General features: G+C 50.1%; 1 protein-coding gene across 8 annotated transcripts in view; it reads left to right on the top strand.

Moving 5' to 3' along the window:
• The window catches only part of LOC147435296 (polyamine oxidase 7-like), a 195,447-nt gene that overhangs the window by 41,701 nt on the left and 138,058 nt on the right, over positions 1–15,688 (top strand). Inside the window, exon 1 of one of the 8 annotated variants that reach the window (XM_086488376.1) lies at positions 5,938–6,071. The exons of the other annotated variants lie outside the window; for them this stretch is intronic. The gene's annotated coding sequence lies outside the window, so the exon portion shown is untranslated. Of the gene's footprint in view, positions 1–5,937; positions 6,072–15,688 lie in introns of those variants that run through there. 8 annotated transcript variants of the gene reach the window in all.

A 15,688-nucleotide genomic window follows, 5' to 3' on the forward strand; every position in this document is an offset into this window, starting at 1 on the left:
CTTGGCTCCTTCGAAAGAGCTTCCTGATCTTTCACTTTGCCCCAAAAGCAGCAAAGTTTGTACTTTCATTCATTTGATTCGGTTCAAGCCCCACGCGATGTGGTACCAGTTCTGCTTTTTATCTCCCTTTTTTGCCATGTCTCTTAGCTGCTTTAGAACTTTCTGGCCTTTCTTCATCCTGTTCATTCGGTGCCTTGCTAGGGCACTTCGCGGAGATATGCCCAGTTTCCCCGCATTCAAAGCACTTCCCCTCCTTTATGTAGCGAGCCCGCTCCTGAGGAGTATGCTTGGGTTGTTTCATCCTTCTTTTTTGGGTCGCTCTTTCTCTTTCTACTTTCATTTGTCGAAGTCTGTTCAGCTCTTTGTGTCATGATCTTATCGGTGGGGTAAGTCATACTGCCAGAGTGGATGGCAAAACCCCGTTTCGTATGACTCATCAACTCGTGAATAGAAGCTGACTTCTGTTCCAAGCAGTGATCTCGGATCTCTGTAGGTAGATCCAAGGTAAACCGCTCAATCTGTTCCTTTAACGAGATCTTCTTAAATGAAGAGGCGGGTAATAAGTGTCCACTGTATCTTTCTTGGTCATTCGAAGATGGTCCCAAGCAGTTCGTATATCACGTTCATACTCTGGAGTCAACCATGAAGAAATAAAAAGCCTTTTGAATTTCAGCCATTTAACTGGCGCAGTCTTGCTTAATAGGAGCGTGGACCACCAAGTTCGAGCATTCCCCTTAGAGTAAGAGGCAGCTCTCCGAATCTTAGAGTGCTCTGAGTAACGTCCTCCCGCGAAAGCGATGTCAAACTGCTGTACAAAAGACAAAGCCTTCGAAGCATCTCTATAACCAAAAAGCGTGTCAAATTTAATTGATTGTCCACCTTCCTTAAAACTCTCGGACTTTCTTGCTTTTGTCTTGCAGAAAGTCATACTGGTTGGCTTTGTAAAAATTCTTCTTCTTTGCATAAAAGTTGTCGTCGTCAGAGTCTGAACTGTCTATAGACGAGTCCTCTATAGAACTGTCACTCACTGGACGAGATTTAGACTTCTTTGCCTTTTTCTTGCCCTTTCCGAAGCGTTGCTTTTTGGCTTTTCGGTCTTCCTCGCTCGAGTCAGATAAGCTAGAAGAACTATCAGAAGAAGAAGAAGAAGAAGAACTTGGTACTTCTTCAAATCGAACACGCTTCTTCTGTTTCTTTGCCTTTTCAAATGTCGACTGACGACCCAAATAGCCCGGGAAGTCCGTGCCTTTCTTTTGCTTTTTGCCGTGCTTTTTAACTTTGTTTTGCGCGTCAAAAAGCTGAGCAATTCGTGCATCAACCAGCTCTTCTAATTCTTGCTCTGTGTACATCTTGGGAGTAGGAGGTTTCTTGGGTGGTTTTGTGGTCTGCCGTCAATGCGCGTGCACTTCCTCCAAACAGGTCTTGCTCATATATTTTGCCATTTTCAGGTCCTTGGCAAAATTGAGCATCATCTTTGTTGCATCGCCGATCAATTGACGACGCTCCATCTCTCGACGCTCCGGCTGAGTAGGTCGAGGCGGGCCATACTCCTTACTGGATTCTTCGTTGTGATCCCTTCCCGCATCTCCGGATGTAGAGGGAGTCGACTGATCTTTGCCTGAAGCCATAGGTGCCGCGGAATTTTTTTTTGGGATCGGATAAGAGGAATCGGCCGTGTTCTGATACCACTATAATAGACTTGGACACTCCAAGTCTAGAATATACCACGACAGCACCAAATAACCACTTCAAAACAGTTCACAGTTCACAATTGATTGACACTGGCCCGGCGGAGTTCCGTGCCTAGAGATATTGGCCCCAAAGACTGGCGCCCCTTTCGGTATTTCTTTTTGTATTAATCTGAGTTCAAAGTACAAGAGTGCGGGCAGGCGCTCACACTCGGACTCTGCGTCCAGATGCTCTGAGTTGTGAGTGGCCTACCCACTTATTTAAAGAGTACAAGGGATGCCAAAGCAGAGCCCCAAAAGCTGAAAATCAAAAGCTCAAAAGCTTGGCAAATAAAGCAAAAGTTCTTCTTCTCTCTTTCTTTTAATAAATAAAGTAGAGAGGCTTTCTCTTTCTCTCTTTGTTTTATTTCTCTCTCTTTCTCAGCAATTTGCGTAGAAAAAGCAACGCCGAAAAGCTACCTAGCTTTCCGTAAATCACGCTGTTGTCCAGTAAATCAGGGTTAGGGTTAGGGTTAGGGAAGAATTAGGGTTTTTGATTTTAGGGTTAGGGTTTCAGCAGGATTAGGGTTTCTGGTTTTAGGGTTAGGGTTTCAGCAGAATTAAGGTTTTTGGTTTTAGGGTTAGGGTTTCAGCAGAATTAGGGTTTCTGGCAGCCACGTCATCACTTTGTGACAGATGCCCATGGCTGCCCCGAGTGTACCCGATGTCGCCAAGACCCAATGCGCGAGTTCTATTGCGAAGCAGTGCCTCAGAGCAAGTTTTCATCGCGACAAGCTGCTGTTTTTCTCTGTTTGTCAGCCCATAAACGTCATAGACGGGGCTGATTGACAAGAAGGAACGCGAGAGCACACCACTTCTGTGTGCAGGATTGTAAGAGAGGAGTCTCTGTGCAGAGATCTCTTCCGGGCAATTTCTTTTCGAGAACCAAATTGCATTTCGAGTGTCGAGATTGCGAAGGTAATGATTTTCATGTTATGACCTCTGAGTATTTGATTGCTGGTGTACTTCCTCTTCATGAGGGAGTAGGAATAGAGGAAGACATGAGCCTCCGAAGGAGAAAAGCGCTCTGAGGAACTAGAGCCAAATCAGCCCAAGGGTTTCGTACCCGAGATTCGGAAGTAGACTCATGAGTCTGAGAGTGTTAGACTCTCGAGTTGGATCAAGAACTTGAGATGCCCAAGGAAGGACTTCTTGTCGAGAAAGCAGAGTTGGTCTGCAGGAAGAGGACTCTGGGAGCAAAGTCGGAAAAGGGTTGGAAGGGATGCCATGCCCTGAACTTAGATTCTTGAAGATTCAGAATAAGGAACGGAAGTTCTTAGGAATAGGGCTTTGCCCTGAGGATGGAAGCAGAGGCTTTTGGGAACCATCAAGTCTTATTCTAGAACGAACGTGGTAATACGTTCAGTTCAAGTGTTTGTATAGACTTCTCCTTAGTAATAAAGATACTATTACGGGGGGGGGGGGACCAATCCATCTGTTGGTCCTAGTACTATGTCAATCTTCTCACTCTCTATCTCTCTCTCTCTCTATATTGTTTGGCCTCAGTATTAAGTGATAAATTCTATTTATCCGAGTATATTTTACATTGCCATGCGCTCCCATTTGTGACACTCCAAGCCTTTGCTAAGATTTTGTAGGCTAAGTCGACAATGGTGATAGGTCACCATTGCCGAATCTCATCCTAGGAGCCTCTCTCCTTGGGAATAAGGTATATCAGACCCTCACTCATGCTGTCAGGCCTATCACCAGTGTACAAAATGTGTGCTACACAGATCCGGACGAAGCAGCTCCGAGTACTCCGAAATCAAGCAGGGAGTCAAACCATCTCCCCTGGGCAACTATCACGAGGGAGTGCAGTGAGGGCCTCATGGAGTTCCTCCAACTAGAGAGGCATCTCTAGTTTTTGACGCATCTCCTCAGTAACTAGGAAAGGCATCTGTGCCCAAACCTGCTCTCTGCATGCATCCTGACGCTCTGACAGTGGCTCAGCTGGAAGCAACTCACGATAAAAGTCAGTAGCAATTGCACACATATCCGCAGGCTCTGTAGCAATTGACTTATAAGGTCTCCTCAACTGACTAACTTTGGTGCGTGCATGGCGAGGCCCCATAGTCTCAAAGAACTTACCAATAATTCTGTCGCCCACTTGAGTCCACGGATATACCTGCCTATCACAAAATGATGACGTGGCAATACTGCCCGGATAGAGGATAGATGACGTGACAGCAGCCTGTACGGTAGACCCGTGATTCGTCCTGACAAGTGCCACGTGGCAGCAGTACGGATTTCCGCATTATGTGGTCACATGCTGATGTGGCTATTATACGGATTTCCGGAAATTGCGTTGATTGCTTTTTGGCAATTTTTGGGACAAATTGCTTTTGAGTTTACAGCTTTTGGGGCATCCCTTGTAAGAATACATAGATCCTTGGGGCCTCACTTTGCAGAGCATCTGGACGCAGAGTCCGAGAGCAGAGGTCTCCTCGGGTGTTGTACCTTGCTCAAGCATCAATATAAAAAGGATACCGAAAGGACGCCAGATTTTGGGGCAAATACCTCTGGGCACGGAACTATGCTGGGCCGTGTCGACTCAAATTTTAAAGTTGTGAAGTACTTTAAGTGATTCTCTGGTGTTTTGTGTCAGATTCCCGATTTGGGGTGCCCAAGCCTGTGGCAGTGGTATCAAAGCATCAGGCGTGTGCTTTTCTCAAAGAATATCGGTCCTATCAAAGAGCAAACAGGGCACTTCGGCACTTTGGAAATTGTTATTTAAGGATCTTCATGCCCCCCCGAACACGGACTTATTAGCCACACCCACCCTTACTTCATCGTGCATCGAGCGTGCTTCCGTCTTCATCGCTTTGTCTTACAGGGCAAAGCCATAAAGAATCCCGGAGAATCTGACAGAGATAACACCTCTCAGTGGGCAGGCAAAGAAAAGTGGAAATCCGACGCGGGAATTGAAGAACAAAATGAAGAATAGGACAAATTTTTGGCAAGAAGTTTGCCAAAAGACCTTTAAAAATCTCTTCAACGGTTGAGAATTTGAATAGTGACAGAAGGCAAAGTTGATCCTCTCAACAAGCTCTACGCATTGGCACGAATAGATCTTATATCCAACAACTTTGGAAAATTAGGGTTTTTTAAAGAAAATTTCAATGCGTGTGGAATTAATGTTTTTGGAAGCTCTTGTTATTTGTATGCAAATAACTAATTGGAGCGAGGAACATGCATATGAAAGCATTTGGAAGCATGGAACCAAACATCGACTCTTTTGCAACGAGGTGAACCATTTGCTTGAAATTTTACCTGTCTTGTAGGTGAAGTCGAGGATGACATGGCAAGGAATTTTCATCTGAAAGCAATCGGGAGCAACGGAAGCTGAGGAATGAATTCGTCGATTCAAGATAAAAATGATGAATTTTGTTTTGAAATTTGAATGATGATGCATGAGGAATGATGAATGATGAAATAAGATTCTAGTACATCAAGATTCCCATATGAATCAGATGAATGGATACTGTGGTGAGTGCATCAAGAGTTCTTGTGGGATGAGATGGCTATACAGGGACTAGGTGCATCAAGACTTTTGGACGGATGAGATGACTAGACTGAATGATTGAAACATTGCGTTCAGTGTGAATGAAGAACTTTAAAATAGAAATTCCCCGAGATGAATCTGATTTATGTGTGAAAATAATGTTCCTTTTTGTGTGCAGATAACAAGTGGAAATTGATGATGATGACGAAGTGGGAGCAATGACAGCTCCAAAATGAACCTGATCACGATTTGAGATAAGAATCATGATGAATGATTGAATGGAGTTGTCGTGAGCGCATCAAGAGTTCTCGAGGGATGAGATGGCCACACAGTTAGAATTGATGATCGAACTCATGTGTGATTGATGGATTGGAATTCTTGGAAATGATTACTCACACATGATTGTGTTTGAGAGCAGATGGAATGATTGATGAAATGACTGCAGCATTTCGGTCTCGAGAATCTATGGACATGATCGCAATATGGGATTAGTTAATCCGACGTTAGTGAGGTCTGATGTGGATCTAGATGTGATTGCTAAATACGTTGCCAAGAATCATGGTCCTAGATTAGAATGGATTCTATGTGATATGATGTGAATGTGATGTGACTGTCATCTTTGTACAAGTGCTAGATTTGTGTCGTCTAGTGCGTTGGTACTTCGAGTCGGTCTACTGAACTGATTTATGGCTTATGTCTGATTTGCAGGCGTAATTGACGGCAATTACAATTCTTTCAAGAGGGGGATATGTCACAAAATGATGACGTGGTAGTACTGCTCGGACAGAGGACATATGACGTGACAACAGGTTGTACGGCAGACTCGCGATTCGCGTTGACAGGTGCCACGTGGCAACAATACTGATTTTTGTATTATGCGCTGACATGCTGATGTGGCTACTATACGGATTTTCGCAAATTGCACTTATTGCTTTTTGGCAGTTTCTAGGATCAGAAGCTTTTGGGACAAATTGCTTTTGAGTTTACTGCTTTTGGGGCATCCCTTGTAAGAATAAATAGACCCTTAGGACTCTTACTCCGTAGAGCATTTGGACGCAGAGTCTCAGTGCAGAGGTCCCCTCAGGTGTTGTACCTTGCTCAAGCATTAATATAAAAAGAATATCGAAAGTGGCGCCAGATTTTGGGGCAAATATGGTAGTTTCGAGACCTTTTTTGGTCTGAAACCCCGTTTGTGGGTGTCAGATTGAGATATATGGGCAGTCGTTTTTAGAGTTTTTGGTTGTTCCGGATGCAATGATGTGGTTGTCAAATTCTAGCAACTAAAAAAGTTTATGCCGGTTATAAGATTTTTTGAAGCGCTTTTTACTTTATAATGAAACATATGGATATTTTTTTTTTTTCCGAGAAAAAGATCCTTCTATTAGTTAATGAAAGCTGCCCATAGGGCTACATCCACCTCTGCAGGAGAGGGCTACAACAAACATGATGGGGAGACTCTCCCACTGAAAAAACAACATATATACAATAGGGCTAAATCAAGAGATGGGAGGAGGGAAAAGCCACACAGGTGGACAATAGTGCCATCTGAGCACCCCCTGGACCATGGAGTAAAACGGCCCAGGGCGCCAGAGACGAAGGAAAGCCTCGCGGCGCTCCCGCATGCGGTCGGAGCAGCCCTGTAGTCCCTCAAGCTGTCCTCTGAGAGTATGGATCAGCTCTAGCCAAAAGTCACGAACAGTCTCTGCTGGTGGTACAAGGCGAGCCTCAAAGATGCGGAAACAACGGGCCCGCCAGATGAACCAGAGAGCTAGGCCGCTGATGAGCTCCCAACACTCCGCTCTCTCACTGCTCCACTCCTGTGGAGTAAGGTCTGTAGCAGGCTGGAGTGTAGGTCGACCCCCCTGTATCACTATCATCCTGCTGGTGGAAGATAGCTCAAACTGAAGTGCCGGGCCCGTGAGGGTGGACCAAGCCGCCGCCCCCCAAGTGAACTGTCGAGCCGTGGAGAGGGCAGGCATCAGCCGAAGAACTCGTAGCCACACCTGCTGGGCCGAGGGACAGTCCCAAAGACAGTGTCGCTGACTCTCCACCAACTGGTCACAGGCTGTACATGCGGTCGAGAGACCACAATGTACAAGCCAGCTCCCTACTGCTGTGGCTCTGTGTGCAACCAACCACTGGAACAAGGTGACGCGCCTCGGCTGTCTGGAGTCCCACAGCCTTTGCCAAAAAGCTGCCAAGAACTCAACTGTGAGACCCTCCTCCTGCCAATGACGTGCTGCAGTGGGGCGGGCCTCTCTCTGTGCTGCAAGTATATGACGTCCAAGCCGAACAGTGTACTGAAAGAAAGGGACTCCTGGGCGGTCTGCAGAAGAGAATGGGTCCCTCCATAGCCACTCACCAGGATCCCACTGTACTCGTGCCAGTGGACAGCACTCCCAAGCCCATAGCCTCCAGTGTCCTGTCTCAAGAGCTGCTCGGTCAGGGTCTATGACGCAAGTCCTCCCACAGATGCCCACAACTCGGATCCTCTCGAAACAACACTCTGCTACCTGCGGGGCCTCTACTGCAACTCTCTGTAATCGTCCCCCACCCTGAAGCTCGAAGAACAGGGCTGGGACTGTCTCTGAGCAAGCCCTGACTGAAATGAGAACCTCCAGTCGTGTGAAGGCTCCCATCCACCGAGGTGCTACTGGCTCGAGAGGCGTGAGCCAATCAGCTGGAACTGACTCTAAGATGTCCTGACACATGCTCTGAACCCCTCTCATGCCCTGTAGCTGGACAACCTGCACCTCCTCTGACAGACCTGTGAACTCTAGCCAGTCACCTAGAGAGCGCGCTGGACCTGCTGCCATGGGACCCCAAGAAACATGAGGCCTACTCCCAACCAAGTGGCCTCTCTGAGTGCTAACCATGGGGTTCCAGACGAGGGGCTGCCGTAGGCGCTCCTCCGTGCACGTCGGCTGTCGCTGCTCTAGGCCACGCCGCAATAGCTCCCAAGACCGAAGCAAACTCACAGCGAATCGGTCCTCCAGTCTCCTGCTCAAACCAACTCGGCGCAACTCTGTAAAGATCCATTTGGTCGAAGGTTGCCAAGGGCCTCCTGCCTGAGGCACCCTGGCACGAAGCCTCTGCAACAAGAACTCCTTCCAGGGCTCCTCGCCTGGAAGAAGTCCTCTGACGACGAACTTCCCAAGAAGGGCTCTGCTCTGCTGTGCTGGATCAATGATCCCAAGCCCTCCCTGAGAACAAGGAAGTGTGATGACCGACCAAGCCACCTTGGCTCGGGCAATCTGAGTGTCGTGACCAGACCAAAGGAAGTTCCTGATCAGCCTCTCTACCTGGCTGATACAAGAACTCGAGAAGATCCAGCAAGAAGTGATGTACCACATCGTCGCCAACAACACCTGGTTGGCAACTACTACTCTACCAGCCAGCGAAAGTCGTGCTGAGCTCCAATGTAACAGCTTTCTCCTGATGGACAGGAGAAGAGGAGCAATCTGCTGCTCGGGGGACAAATCCAAACCAACCTGACAACCCAGGTACCGAACTGCAGTCCCTGGAGGAATCCACCTGAAACCCTCTCCTGGCATCCAATCTGGCACAGGAGCACTACCAACTGAGAAAGCCACTGTCTTTTTCCAGTTGATCAGTGCGCCCGATGCACAGCAGAAGGTCTCCAAAGCCTGCCCACATCTGTGTAAATTGGCCTCCTGGCCCTCTAAGTACAAGGCTGAGTCGTCGGCAAACTCAGCGTCCAGAAGCTCATCTCCCCGTATAGGGAGTGCTAAGCCCCTCAAACCAACCTGCTGTGACACCAAAAATCTGCTCATCGCCTCCGCATAGAACAGAAAGAGAAAGGGGGCAAGAGGACAACCCTGTCTGACCGATCGTGTGAGCATGAAGCGCTCACCTCTACCTCCTGCCAAAAGCACCTGACTGTGGGCCTGTCTGTACAAAGCTGACACCCCTCTGATCCAAGCCTCTGAGAAGCCCATCCTACGTAGCGTGCCCTCTAGAAAGTCCCAGTTAACTCTGTCGTATGCCTTCTCAAAATCGAGAAGAAGAATCACAAGGTCCTCCCCACGGAGCCGTGCAAGGGCAGAAGCCTCCCAAAAAGTGAAGATGTTGTCAAGGATACTGCGTTCCTTGACAAAACCTGTCTGAGTCCCATGTATAAGGCTCTCCAAAAGTGGCTGAATCCTCAAACTCAGAGCCTTGGCAAGAATTTTGTAGGCTGAGTTGAGAATGGTGATGGGACGCCACTGTCGAATCTCATCCAAGGAGCCGCCCTCCTTAGGAATGAGGTAAATCAGGCCCTCACTCATGCTATCCGGCATCACTCCTGTGTGCAGAATGTACTGAAAGGCACTACAAAGATCTGGGCCAAGCAGGTCCCAGTACTCCAAGAAGAAGCTGGGAGTCAGCCCATCCTCACCTGGACAGCTACCACGAGGGAGGGCCCTAAGAGCCGTGTGCAGCTCCTCAAGCTGAAGAGGTAACTCAAGCCTCTGCCGCATCTCCTCAGTCACAAGACAAGGCATCTGTGCCCAAACCTGCTCCCTGCATGCATCCTGCCTCTCTGACTCAGGCTCAGCCGACAGCAACTCACGGTAAAAGTCAGTAGCAACTGCACGCATATCCTCTGGCTCGCAAACAACTGACCCATCGGGTCTCCTCAACTGAGTGACCTTGGCATGCGAGTGCCGAGGTCCCACTGTCTCAAAAAAAACACCTGTCACTCTGTCACCCACCTGAGTCCACTGAGATGCATGCCGGTGGAAGGCAAACTCATGGCGCCTCTCCTCTGTGCAAGCAAGCTCCTGTCGAGCCTGCTGAAGCTGCTCCTCCAACCATGGAATGTGTGGATGCTGCTCCTGCATCCTCTGTAGTGAAGCAATGCCTCGTCTGAGACGCTGCTCCTCCTCTCTCGCTGCAGCCCGTCGAGCCAAAGACTCCTGGAGAAAGAAGTGGCTGAGCTGAGCTACGCCTGAGGCCACTCTGTCTGCAGGTGGAGCTTGGCTGTCCATGCCCTCTGTCCATAGAGCCTCGACCCTCTCTCTGAGTGCTGAGTCCAACAAGACCCGCTCTGGGATGCGAAGCATCGTGCTCCCACTCCTCTGCCTGTCTGCCACTGTGAGGATCACTGGTGCATGGTCCGAGAAGGATGTCCCTGCCAGGATGCCCACTGATCCCCCCAAGTCACTGAAGTGGTCACTAGTGTAGAAGCGATCTATGCGCGATAGATTCACTCCTCCCACTCGGCGGTCCGATCTAGAGAAGGCAAGACTCTCTGGAGGCCTCACAAAGCCAGAATGCTGCCATGTATCCGAGACCCTCAACGTCATACAAAACCTCTCCCAAGCTGCTAACTCGACTCCATGCACAGTAGCATGGCTGCCTCCGATTCTGTCAGAAGGGTCCTCCAACATGTTGAAGTCCCCTCCTACACACCACTGGTCAACCTGTGGCAAAGACTCAACCATCTGTGACCAAAACTCTGCACGAGCACTCGCCACATTGGGCGCATAGATGTTTAGGAAACCCACAAGGCTACCCTGAACCTGCATAGTAATCCACTGAGCCCTGCCTGGTACAATAATCCCTCTGCCCACAATGGCCTGCTGTAATGAGTCCGCAATAGTCATACATACCCCACCCTGGATGCCTCCAGGTCCAAAATCAGCTGACCAAAAGGTATCATAGCGTCCACGCAAAATCTGACCACATCGCCGAATGCGGCTCTCAGAAAAATGGTGCTCCTGAAACATAAGGAGATCAATCTCTCCTCCCACAAGGCATCGCTGAAGCTCTTGACGCAATCGGCCCCGCTGTCGCTGAAACTGGGGCCCACCGAGTGTCACCAGCGTGTGACTACTATCTATCCTTTTTGTTTTCTTTCTTTCTTATTATCTATTTACTTTCACTTTTTGGAAACACCCCTCGGGAAATCTAACTGCCCTGCATTGCATAGCTAGTGTGGAACTGTCCAGAGGGAGTCCAGGCCTGAGGGCAAGAGAGCACTAAGGTTGGACAAGGACTATGGTTAGCCAAGTGGGGTCATTGACTAGCCAAAGTGGAATCCTTTGCTACAGAGGCTACATTTCAGTTCTGGATGTGGCCGCAGTGTACAAAGAGGGTCGGATGACCTAGAAAGATACAATGGCAGCATCTCCTAAAATTTAGGGAACTGCTATTTTGGGACCTGAAAATGTGTTGGCGTCATTACCTCCGGAATGACAAAGGGAACATTTTCTTACTCTGCCGTGAAGTCAACTGGGCAACCGGTTGGGATATTTTTAGGCGGCAACCCCGAAACGGGAAAATGCTTGTAAAAGTGCCAAGTGGCACCTTCTGGTGCACTTGCCTTATGCAACAAGAAGTGGCGCTGAATTTGAAGAGGAGAGAGCCTCATTTTCAGATTTTGTCACAGGTTAAGAGCTATGGAGTGCTTGCTTTCCCTCTTATGCACAGTGCGGTGCCAGGAGTGATGCCCTGCACGCTACGCACTGCCCTCTCTCTCCCCTTTGGCAGTATGTTATGCCCCTCTAGTGGGCTCTTCATTTGACCAATGTACAGTTGTGTGGGTTCATGCGCGATTGCCGAGGCAAGAGCCTCTTGCACAGGTACTGGATTAGCTAGCGGCTAATCCCCCCGCAGGTACAGGTGAATTCGGAGAGGTTTCACGCCAGAAATCTCGTCCGATTCAAAGGGCAAGTAGCCCTACAGGTGCGGGAGCTCGAGGACTTGCTAGGGATGCGACCGGCACGCGGAACGGAGCCCGAAACAGTGAATTACAGCCTGCTGTGTATTTTTGCAGGTTTAGGGTTTTGGCCCTAAACGGACCCTAATACCCCCAGGAGGTTCGGGGACGCAAGGGGACCGCTGTACAGGCGATCTGGCGTATTTTCAGGGCTGAAAACAGAGAATTCAGCGTGCTGCAGATTCTCGCCAGGTTTTGCAAAGTGCCCGTATGCGTCGGGAAAGTCAGTCAATGCGTGGGAATACTGACCGTGAAGGGTTCTAGTACAGTTATGTTGCCGAAATCGGGCTGGAACAGTGGAAATTCAGCCGAGTTTGTGCGGGGCAGCTTGTAGGAACCACAGCGTTTATTCCCTCTTTTGAACAATAAAGAAATACCGAAAGGGGCGCCTAAGTTAGGGGCCAATCTGGTGTCTGTCTACTCATACAGGTGCAATCTAGCAGCCTGTATCCCTCTCCCCTTTGTTGTGTCTTGAAAATACAAGTAAAATAGACGACTAATAATGGGTGAAAGCTAAATCAAGGTTTAAAGTAAAGTCTACCGCCCTTTTTGGATTGAACAGGCCGGTTTCACCGAGTCCCTGCACGTTCCACGAGACGATCCTCATGGGGAGCGAGAGAGAACAGATGCTACCGCAACAGCAAGACGAGCTATCTTCGAAGCAGGCTTGGATGGGGAGTAATCCGCATCCGAGCGTCCTCTTGATAGGCGAGACTGCAGTGAGTGCCTGGTCCAAGCCCAAGTAGAGCGAGCCGTGCGTAAAGCAACCTCCTCTGTCCAGGAGTCCTCATGAATGAATACATAGCAAGGCAAACACTGCGTATCAGCAAAAAAGTATACCACAATGTGTCTACATCCTGCTGAATCTGGGGGTGTCACCGCAAACTTGGCCAGTGGCCACAAAGTCTGCAGCAGATCTGTAACGCCAAGTTCTCCCATGTGGTGAGAGAACTCGAGAACCTGTGTATGCAACCATCCCACCACTGAGTCGAGGGACCACTCTGTCTCAGTCCTGCCACAGAGGGGGAAGGAGAAACCAACTGCTGAGTCCAAGGCCTCTGTCCCCCTAGCGGCGAGGAATAGAGCGTGGACTCTGAAGCAGGCTGCCTCGTGGTCTGCTGCGGAATCGCCAAGAAAACGAGTAAACCCGTAATCGAAGAAATCCCAGCGGCGTCGGAGGTCAAAGCTCGTCAAACCACGAGGGATAGCTGCAAGAGGAGATGTCTGAATCTGCAGTGGGGGCGGCAAGAAGGGCTGACCCTCTCTCGCAAGGCGACTCGTGGCGAAGGCGCTGCCAAGAGATCTCCTGGCCGCCGGCAAGGGTCCAGTCTCCAGAGCCGACTGTGGTACTGAAGCAGGAGGAGGGGGAGAAGGGGCTGGGGGGGACGGGGGAGAGGAGAAGCGGGGTGGGGCGGCAGAGACATGGGGGGGGGCGAGGTGGGGAGAGAGCGGTAGCAGAGGGCGGGGGAGGGCATGAGGAGGAGGAGGGGAGATCGGAAGGCGGAGCGGCTGGCGAGGGTGAAGCGGAGGTGGAGGCTGGCGTAGGGGGCTCCTCCTGCTCAAGAGGACCAAAGCGGTTCCCTGTGGGAACCCACTGCTGCTGAGTAGGCACCTGGGGGCCACTCTGAGTGCCAGGCTGTCGCTGTGGCCCCTGGCGTCGACGGCCACGGGCTTGCTGCCACCCCTCCTCCGCTGGAGCCCCAGGCTCGGAGGGTGGCGCTGGATCTGTGCTCTGCGTCGCTGGCTGTGGCTGCGGCCCAGCCTTGGCAGGCTGGGGCTGAGGCTGCGGTGCGGGGTCGTGGTCTCCTCCGTGGACAGGCCTTCGCTAGGTGGCCCATCTGTCTGCAAATGAAACACTGGTTTGGGAGACCCGAGTACTCCACACTCTGTCTAAACCAACCCCCACTCACCCGAGGCAGAAGGATGACCTTCGGGAGCGTGTGGGTATCTCTGACCAAAACTCGAACTGAAGGGATGCCAGCCGCCTTGGCAGCTACTGATGCTGCCGTACGAGGTGTCTCCAAGACAGTTCCGATGGCGGAGCCAATCCTAGAGAGAAGTGGAAGGTACTCCCTCCGTAAACCCGGAAAGCAGACTGATATGGGGATGTCCGCCTCCTCTACTAGCACATCCGAAGACGGGTCAAAACCATGTCGCCACTGGCGAAAGTGGGCGCGTGCTGCTCGGATGGCCAATGGACTCATAGCTATGACCTTGGAGGCCATCTCGGAACTCTCGAACTCAATCTGGTAGTACCCCCGTCCGAGAATCTGGATATCCAAGATCTTGCCCACCTCTGCGAGGAGGCGGGCCTGGAGAAGATCTCGCAGCTCTCCTCGGCTGGGACGAGTGCCGAGAACCTTGCAGATGACAGAAGTCGCCTGCAAGTGTTCTACCTCTGTGGCAAGGCTTGCTTGCTCTGCCGGCGTAAGAGTAAGTCGAATGGTGGGCTCAGCGGGGTCGGGCGAGGGGGCTTCAGGCGAGTCCCTCTGAGGTGGAGGTGGAGCCTCCATCTAAGTCTACTGCTGAGTCGAGAAGCGGGCGATGAAGAAAATCTGCGAACGAGTACGCCAAGCACTTGTCCGAAGAGAAAGCGTTGCCGAGCCAGGTGCAGAAGACCTTCGGGAGCAAAGAGGACGGGGGGGGGGTGGGGTGGGGATGGCAACGCGAGAGGAGGGCAGCGGGTAGCCTGTGGGGCAGCGCGAAAACAGGGGGGGGCAGCAGGCGGGCAGCAGCGCGCAGGGGCAGCGGGTTGGGGGGGGGGGGAGAGGGCAGCGATGGCGCAGCAAGGGGGGGGCGAGCAGCAGTAGCGAGCAATCCCGAAACATATGGATATTACTTTCAAGGTTTTTGAGACATCTCAATGCAATGGTTGTTTCTAGGATTTATGGGCATTTTAAATGCAATGAGGGATCAAAATTATCAATATGATAATGAATGATTTTACAAAAAAATACCTTCTGAGGTTTTAGATCAATGCCCATGCTTCTTTTGTTATGTGTCAGAAAAAAGTGTATCCACATAATATAATAGTCATATCAATATCATAATTTTCTATTGTTAGTTTATAGATCACATCCTATGGAGATTGAGGCGCTTACTAGATCAGTCTCTTTGTGCACAGCTTGTGGGATACTACTAGAGACAAATATGCTAGACTGGCCCTTGAGTCTTCCAGACTGTTAGCTCTTCAGGGGGACACTTCATGCTGGTATGCACAGATGACATCATGGTTTCAGACGCATGGCTTCACCATGGACAGGCTGCCCCCTTTCCAATACTCTCTTCAGGCACCCTCGGTGTCTCTTACACGGGTGGAGATTACTAGACTCATTCGTCAGGACCCGATCCAGCTCGATACCAAGAGGATATGGATAGAACCGCCACAAAAGCTGGGCACGAAGATGGCTTTCGATAGAGAGCATCTTCTCCACCTCACAGGAGATGGGTTTGTGATTCGACCCTGCTACATGGACACACATATGTCTCATGGTTTGTGGTGTGCCATTGGTTAGATATGCAGATCCTCACATCAGCTGGAGATTGAGAGGGATACCAATAGAGAGCAGGATATGTGCTTATGCCAGCTAGAGTTAGAGACATAGCTACATTACATATGTCATTGCACAGTGTACAATGAGATACGGGGCCGTTTCCACTGCTTACTCAGAGAGGGTTTCGGTCCTTTCTCTAGGGTCATGAGTAATGAGGATCAGAGATGTCTTGGGCTATATC

This window comes from Adiantum capillus-veneris, chromosome 18, assembly GCF_014529385.1.
Source record: "Adiantum capillus-veneris isolate H3 chromosome 18, ASM1452938v2, whole genome shotgun sequence".
In the NCBI taxonomy this organism is placed as follows: Eukaryota; Viridiplantae; Streptophyta; class Polypodiopsida; order Polypodiales; family Pteridaceae; genus Adiantum; species Adiantum capillus-veneris.